This window comes from Cyprinodon tularosa, unplaced genomic scaffold, assembly GCF_016077235.1.
Source record: "Cyprinodon tularosa strain WSP-4 unplaced genomic scaffold, ASM1607723v1 ctg151, whole genome shotgun sequence".
Classification (NCBI taxonomy): Eukaryota; Metazoa; Chordata; class Actinopteri; order Cyprinodontiformes; family Cyprinodontidae; genus Cyprinodon; species Cyprinodon tularosa.
In genome coordinates this window covers 1699096-1708556 of record NW_024038343.1, presented here as the reverse complement: position 1 = coordinate 1708556, position 9461 = coordinate 1699096, and positions in this window count along the sequence as shown.

Sequence of the window (9461 nt, the reverse complement as noted above, 5' to 3'; positions counted from 1 at the left end):
TGCATCTTTGGAGGAAAAAAAAAAAGCAAAAAGCAAGTAGTTCCTGTGGGTAGAGATGTGCTACATTACTAAAAAATAAATAACTAAATATCCAGATGGTTCTTTACTTTCCACCTTTTTTTAGTTTTAGACCATGAGAAAATCTAATCTATTTCATCAATTGAAACATATTTAGTGTACTGCAAACTGAAATAAAATTATATCAAGACTTTTGAATTTATTTTTCATGATTGAATTTTTTCCAAAATTGTGAAGAACCAAGGCTTGAAAGCCTGCATACTATTGCAAACAAATTTTTTAGAGCATGTTAAGGTGACACAGAGACAAATTGTGTCTAACCTGCCTGTTTATGATTAACTTGCTGGTTACAGCTGTCTACATATTATAAACTAATCCTGAACTTCCAGTCTTAAATCTTCTTCAGCTTTTAACATTAATATTTTCCCTACAGCATATGTGTAAGATGCTAAGGGCTTAATGAGGGGCTCAATATACTGTATATGCAAGTGTTTATGTTTGTTGCTTTTAGTATTTCTTTATTACAATTAATGAACCTGAAAAAGATGTTTGATCTGAGGGACCCAGGTGTCAGGAAGGACACAAGAAGACTTTAAAACTCTCTAATCTGTATGACAGTTGATACGAATCACTGGTGGCAACCTAGGACTTCCTCGTATTAGAATTAAAAATGTTGTTTTAAATATGGAAATGTTTCTGCCATGTCGCAGATGCAACAGTTATCCAGCAGCCAGTGACGTCCTCTACAAGATGAGAAAATAACAAATGGTTCATTGCAAAAGAACCTGGCTGTTCAGAAAGTGCTGTATCACAGCTGATTCATCGAAAGCTCAGTGGAAGGAAAAAATAAATTACATTAATAAACTCAGTTAGACGAGAAGGGTCTCAAAGCAAGTATTGAATATGTGCACTGAACAGTACATAAACACTTTTTCTTAGCTTGGCATTTCGATAATAATTTTATAGTTTTTCGCTGGTGTGATATTGAACTGTATTGAGGAACAAAATTTCCATTTATTAAATGTATGCTTTATTTAACCATGCAACAACAATTCAAAATATGAAATGAATGCTCTAAATGGATAACTTTGTATAATTGGACTAATTAAATTACTAAAGCAGTAAAACATGTTGTTTTGTGAAAAAAAAAATTCTTAGTTGAAGGTTTCTGCTAACTTCATAATTTAAAAGCAGTTCACCTTGGAGTTTTTTGGCACTGTGTGCTTTGAATTTAGGCCAAAAGGTTTAGTTTAGGTCTGTCTCATCTGATCCAGATGACCTGCTTTGTTCCTGTTCCTCCTCTCTTGTAACAAACTGCGCACAAGGGACATGTAATGCTTATTTTTAAACAGTTGTTCTCTTCTTGCCTCTCTTACATAAAAGCCAGAGTTGTGCATCTTTCCCTGGTTCCTCTTTGTCATTTTTCTTTGCTCAATTAAACGGTATTAGATTACTTTAGAGATTTTGACAGATTTTTCAGAAGTTGGAACTTGTACCTTTTTGATCAGCTTTGGCGTTACTTCCATCTGCAGGTCATGGCTCTGCAGAATTCACTCATGCTGCCCTCAAAAAGACAGTTAAATCACCAAGAGCAGGTTCGACTTCAACATCCAGCTGAAACAAAACTTAAACTTTGAAATTGGTTGACGTTTCTCTGACACCGTCCTCATTGGGGATGGTGTGGAAGCAGCTCAGACAGCGATGCACTTCAGAGTCCTCCATACCCCCTCTAATCAAATGACCATGGATTTTTCTGTACTTTGTCGTAGAAGGCCCAATTAATTATGCATGACACAGGCTTGACAGCCATTTGATTTTGTTACATGCGCCCCCTCAAAGCTGCCGATCCAATCAGGTTAGAACCCTTCCCTCCTCCTCCTCTGCAGAGGGGGTCTACTGCTAGACTTCCCTTATCGAAGGTAGAGATTTCTTTAAGAGGGTGTTTGGGAGCTTGTAGGACATTTCATCATCATAATAAGTCCTTGTTATGCAGCAGACTCACTCCTGTTTCTCTGCTATCAGGACTCGTTGTCTTTGGAGGGGCAGCAGTTGGGCTGGACACCTGCCACGGCGCAGAGAGGAGATAGACTGAGTTTATTAGGGGGACAGAGAGGGGAGATGGGGGATGACACCTATGTATATGGGATGGTGATGCATCGCAGCACTAAAAGTGCCCCCTAAGACTAGCTGCACATTTTATTCCAGCTGTATCTCCATATATATATATTTCTGTGTTGTAGTTTTCTCTGTGGAACTCGTATCTAATCTAATTGATATCACAGAAATATAAAACTGATTACATTTTATATTAATGGTATAATAAAGGTTCATAATATAGTATATATATTTGTTTTGTATGATTTTTAAAACTTTTAGAAAAGAAATCTGGGATTATTACTTCTCCGGTTTTGAACATTTTAATATTAAAATATTAAAATCTAAAAGATATTACTTATACTTCAGCGATAGTGTCAAGGTGTTACTTTATTGTATCTCTTATACTGTATCTGTTGTGGTTGTGCTGTTCTTTTTACATCTCTTTTTGCAGGTGATGAAACAGACTGAAGATGTTTTATCATTACCTCCTTTTTATCTCCCCTTTTATCTGCTCTTTCTTTCATCCTTTCTCCTTTTTTCTGTTTTTCCTTTCCTGTTTTACTTACATTGCAGTGTCCATATAATCTGTAATACTCCCTGGATGAATTATAATAGAGGTATTTATATGTATAAACCAAACGGAACACTATGGTGATAGCCGTACTGCTCTATTTGTGAAAGCAAAATCTGTTGGGCTCTTTTTGGCATCAAGACAGTTATTCTTATTGCCACATTTGCAGACAGGACACTGTAAAATAAAATAAAAAGAAAATATAAGCATCACATCTGCTTGATTAAAATTTCTTCATGATATTAAAACGGCTAAATAGTTGAATCCCTGGATCTTGTAATTATGCCCACACATGATAGTATTAATCAGTTTCTTCTTTTTAATATAGAGATGGATTTTCTAGCATTTAAATCCAGAAAAAAACAGTTTTATGTAGAAGCTCTCAGTCTATGCGCATTTAAATGTTAATAGAGGTGCCATTACGGAAAAAATAAAAAGGAAACCTTCTTTTATGAGCATTTATATATTGGTGTATAACTGCTAGAGTTTAAGTACAATTTAAAAATAAGTCACTGACTTGGACAGTTGTTTATGGACAGGCAGCAGGTTTTCTCAGAGGGCCTTTACACCCCTGAGTCTCTGATAGGCTCTTGAAGTCCGATATTGAGGGCTCTTCATAGTTCACTATTCTTATAAAACAAATAAAGAACCTTTGTTGTCCCACCCACCCAAGTCTGGAAGTCTCTCCCTTTAGCCCTGAGATAGATCGACTGTGTACATTTTATTTGTTTACCTTGTTGGAGTAGTGGAGCAGTTTGTAGGGTTGCTACCTTGCAGCAAGAATGTTCTGGGTTCGATTCCTGGCCTTGGGTCTTTCTGCATGGAGTTTCCTTTTCTCCTTGTGCATGCACAGATTCTGTCTGGGTACTCTTGCTTCCTCCCACAGTCCAAAAACATGACTGTTAGGTTAATTGGCTGCTCTAAACTCACCTTAGGTGTTAGTGTGTGCATAAATGGTTGTTTGTAGCGTTGCCCCGATACTGCACTAAAATGGTGGTATCAGTATTGGCGAGTACCAAACAATAGGGCACCGATACCGTTTTGAGAGCCAAAAAGTTTATTCAACTATTGTCACCCATTCCAGGTAGGCAATAAAAAGTTCTACTGGATTCACTTTGTATTAGTCTTTTTCCTTCTTCACAAAGGTAGGCAGCAGCTTGACAAAGCCATGATGGCAATTATTTTACATCCAAGTAGTATGCAGTTCTTCATATATACACACACACATCAATTTCAAACATATGGCATCTGTATGGTACGGGTATCGGCCAATACTGCACAGCCAAGTATGGAGTATCGGGGCCAAAAAATGGCATCAGCACAACACTAGTTGTTTGTCCTGTTTGTCTCTGTGTTGCCCTTCGATAGAATTGTGCCCTGTCCAGTGTGTACCCTGCCTCTCGCCCATAGAACATGGATGGATAGAATATTTCAAGAAGCTTTTTGTTTTTAAATTTGGAACCAAAAACTTGGACCTGGCACCCCATCTTCTCTGTTATCCATGGACTACCTTTTATAATTTGGGATATCAAATTCTTAGCATCATACTCATTTGAATAAACTCCCACTTCTTCGGAAAACTTAAAACTGTAAAGTAGTTCTGTGTAGCAAAAGGCCTAGAGGCATTGCATCAAAGTTGTTGTGTCAAGGTTATGTCTTATCTTTACTTTGCTAATTTAAAGTTATAATAAAAACAAGCATCAGAAATAATCTGTCCATTCTGTTCTCAAGGTCAAACTAAATTTGGCAGAAATCATCTCCATTTGATATAAGACCAGTTTCTTAAAGGAAGTTAAATTAACTTGGGCTCTGACAGGAAGCCTTGTCATCTCCGTTTGTCCTCGGATCATTTTGTTTCAATGTGAATCTCCTCTAAAACGACTTTCCATTGTTTGCCAACAGGTTTCACGTTTCACCACAAACATGTCGGTGTCCACGTCCTTTGTGCTGCCTGAAGCAGTTTGTGGCCTGTTTGTTAAAAGCACTTTATCGCTAAATTTGACTTGGCACGTCTTGTCAGGAGAGATGGCAGCTGATGAGACTCCTGACCTGCAGATAAAACATCCATTAAGTGGCTTGTCTGGGGCTATTCGGTGCTCTTAACCTATTAGCATATTGTTAGCCATTTCCAAGATGGTGCAGCGGATATACAATACAGCAGCCAGTCACCACGCAATAAAGAACCACCTCTTACTCTGTCGCTGCGCTAAATGTCGTCTCCGACATTGTAATGCTTGCTGGCCGTCGTCCTCCAGATGATTCAGATGACCGCTAAAAGCCTTAGGGAAGGGGAAAAAAGGGCCAAAATGCAAAATTGATGGAAATGACATTAGATTCAGCTCATGCTCCTCACTGTGTAAATTATACCCCAAAATGGACTCTCTGGCCCAACTGTTAGCTCCAATTTGCTTGGCCATACCTCATGGTGGCTTGTCTTGCCCTTCCCTTCTCCCTTTAATCCAATCAGAGCCACACTGGATGTTATTTATTTGTTTATTTATTTATTTTCAAAGGATGTAACCGATTCTTATCAGGACAGAAGTAGTGGCTTCTTCCTGGTGAAACGGTGACTAACGTCCAGCCATCGATCCGTCAGTTTGTCTGCGGTGGCGGCTGATGGCTCTGGTGATAGACTGCTTTGTGTGTGTGTTTATATGTATGAGTGTTTGCCCTGAAGTCAATAATGCACATATGGACATATTTATCAAGCTGTGGCACTTTATCTTCTGTTTGGTTTTCCAGTTCATTCGTTTTTGTCTGTTGTGATAAGCAGAGGCCTACACTCGGGATGAGCAGTTTTGCCTCACCACAGGAAGTTTGATGATCTAAATGTTTTTGCAGCATCCTCAACAGATGGAAACCTGTCTTTGGTGTGCCTCACCTTCGGTCTCCAGCATCCTCACAGCTCTAAGCAGCTCCAGAGACTAGATTAATTATAAGTAGGTTTTATTTAGGTTATTTTTTTTTTTCAACAATTGACAAATAAAACATTGCTATCATATGATGTTGCTTTGATTAAGTCAGATATTCATAAATAGGCTAAAGCCCTGTGTTAAAAAAGAATGCATATGGAATTAGATTTTTTTTTTTTTTTTCATGTGTGGATAAGTAACCATGGAAATAGAAAATGGGGTGTATGCAAATATTTGGGCTATATTAGACTTAATTTAATACCTGTTAACCCATAATCAGAATTGCTTAATCTTGAGGATAATGTTTTAGGCATTGGTACCAAAGTTAGTAAATTATGGTTTTAAGGATTATCTTATTCCATTTTTGAAGCCATAAGTTGTTTAAATGGGAGTTTTACAGTCTTATATGGAGGAGAAGTAACTTTCCATCTTTGATTGTCAATAGGAAGTTGGTAATAGATTCCCAGCTTCACAATCACGCAAATGTTATCATCTTGGTCACTGAAAGATTTTATGATCATTACAGATTGTCCAAAACAGAGAACACTGTTATATTTGTAAAGCACAAATAATTGCAACTTTTTTTTCTCTTTAAGGGATGCGTTGATGGAAAGTTTTGGTTGCCACAACTTAAAGTTATTCTGGACTTTATATTTTGAAGAGAGTAGCACAGATAATGGTCACAGCCCTTGCTGCTTGGATAGCGATTTTTCAACCCGGTCATGAGGGTCTACTTTCCACTTTAGATGGATCTATACTCTACCACACCTGATTCTAAAAATGTCAGTACCTCGTCAGCATGCCATTTACGGCTTTAGGAGTTTTTTGATTTGTATTTAAAATTAGATTTTAAAGGTTTGGTGGAGAATGTTCTTTTTCTGGGTGGATATGAATTCAGGTGATATGTTTATGTAAAGCCATTCTATGTGCTCATCCCCATTTTCACTTATCGGTGGTGAGTCTGACATGGTGGAAAAATTATAAATCTTCTTTTAGAAAGTAAGGTTGTATGAGGGATGCAAACAGCAACTTTTAAACAGAGCGTTCATGAGGAGAAATGGGCTCATGCATGCTCTCACACGCGTTTAATAGAAGCTGCCTCTTGGGAGCAGGTACAGGGTTGTGCATGTGCATTTTTTTTTTTTTAAGTGGAGAGGACAGTAGATCCTGAGAACCAGGATTGAGAGCCCCTGTGCTAGAGACTTGTTTACTTTATCCATCCCTGCAGGCAGATGATCCTTAAAAATGATTCATATCATGAAATAAATTTTGTCAATTTATCATGAAATAAATATTTTAAGAGATTGTCAGCTATAGTTTTTTGCTTTAAATGTTCTTACTTACTAGTTTAGATGCACCAAAAATCATCAAAGTAACTAGAATTTAAAGGTGTGCAATACATGGCAAGTATTGCCAATATAAATAGCAATAGCAGTATTTTTTTTATGTTTAGGTTTGAGATATTATCACACCTATGATCTTTAAATGTTTTGCGTCTTTTTTACCTTGTTAAACATCTGGATAAAGCTTATAGGTAAAAAATCTTCTAATATAATATGAAGATGGAGAATAACAAAAAAAAAACAAAAAAAAAAACGGTATGCATATTTCTTAAAGTGCAAAACAATTTGATAACAAATTGAAATGAAATCTATGTTTGGTAGAGAATTCATAAATCACAAGAAAAAAATAAAACTAAATTTGACCCAAGTGCTGGTATTTTCTGGATTTATCTATCAGATCAAACTATCACGGTTAGATGGATACTTCAGTTTAAGATTCAATTTTTTATGCACTGTTCTGTTATGCTTTGCCTTGCTATTATTCTTTAATTCAACATGGATATTTTCTTGCTTTTCTTCGAAATTTTTTTATTACTAATTTAAAGACTCTGGTCCAAAGACAATAATCTCAGTTTTTTCCGCATTAAAAATCAGAACATTTAAAGTCATCCAGGTTTTTAGTTCTTTAGACATGCCCGTAGTCTATGTAATGGGTTAGTATCATATGGATTTATTGACAAATATAGCTGAGTATCATCAGCATACAAATATAGAGGAAATAATACCATGCCGTCTACGCTGCAAAACATTTAAATATAAGCAAGTAAATTTTTCTTGCAATATGTGCATTTTTTCTTGAGCACGTAAGACACATGCCAATGCAATAAGACAAATTACATTTAAAACAAATTAAAAATAAAACAATTGCATTCTATTAATTCATGCATATAATATCTAAATATATTAATTTAAGGTTAAAAATATTTATTCCACAGGCAGACCATCTGATTTACCTGCTCGAATTAGGGGTAAATACACATATTTTAAGAAAGTTTTACTGATCTTTTGTGTATTTTTGCAGTGTAGAATTCTATTAAGTGGGACCACGTATATATACTGTAGTAAAGAGATCTGAACCTAGCACTGATCCCTGCGGTACTCCACAGGTAACGATGAGGAAAAGCTATCATCAACTTGAACAAACTGAAATCTGTTAATCTATAAATACGATTCAAACCAGCCTAGCGCTGTTCCCTTAAATTCTACAAAATATTGAAGCTGTATGTTATTATGATCGACTGTATCAAATGTAGCACTGAGATCTAACAGGACAATTACAGATACAAGTCAATTATCTGGGGCCATGAGAATATCATTAGTGACTTTCATCAGAGCTGTTTTTGCGGCTTGATGAGTGTTAAAACCTGACTGAAATTCAAACGGGTCAATATATTGATTGTTTATTCTTCAAATGATGGAACAGTATTTATATTTGTAAAAACACTGTACAGTACATGTTAATTTTTTTTTTCAACTGTCATTTATTCTGTTATTTTTATACACTTCTTAAGGTCCGCATTTGTGTGACCACTTTTACTGTAACCTTTTGCTGCTGCTGTAATGCCAAAATTTCTTCATTGTCGACAATAAAAGGATTTTCTATGTTCTAATACAGTGTAAATGCTTACAAATATAATTTTAAAAATACAACAATGTTGTCGCGCTGGTTGATGATTTAAACATATTGATGATTCTGTCTTTGATTATCTATAAACATATTAATCATGTCAATATTTAAATGTGACACCTATTTGTTATCTGGACATACTTTTTTGTGTAATAGTGAGGTAACAAAAAACGTATTTTATGCTAACACGAATTGTCTAAACAGATACAACAACCCTAAGCTAAGTGGTCAAGTATGTTTGCACTAAGAGGTACCGGTAGTCATAAATTAAGGGTTATTTCATTTGATGTTGAGAAGATTTTTCTTTAAGTTAAGTGCACAATTTCTGCAAATATTGATGAGTCCAGCAGGTGGTTCTAAACAATTTATTCACCAACCCAAAATAAATTATGTATAATATTATATATCTCTGCTTATGAAAGTTTATCTGATGTAAATGTTAGCAATAAATTAACCTATTTAAATTCTCTACCAAGCAAACTTCCCAGAGAATTTTAGTGACAGGACTGGAAAAGCAAAAAAAAGCTAAATATTTGGTGGTGGTAATATATATATATATATTTCTCAGGATTTTTTACAAATAACTTTAAATGTGATACAAGGCATTACAGATCATATCAACAGAGCAAAATAAATATATTGCACTTAAAATAAGCCAAAACAGAAACGTTCTAGGGTCCGATTATGTCAAACAAAACATAAGAAAATTATCTTCAATTTCAAACTCAAAGGCGTCAATGTTTACATCAAAAATTGACTGTACATCAGATAAGGCTGTGAAAGATATACTCCCTTTCAAACCAAGAACAGATCAAACCAAAAGCTGGATGGAAAACAGGTTGCACAAGTCATTTTACAGTGTTTGTTTACCTGGCTCTTTTAAAACCTCTCTG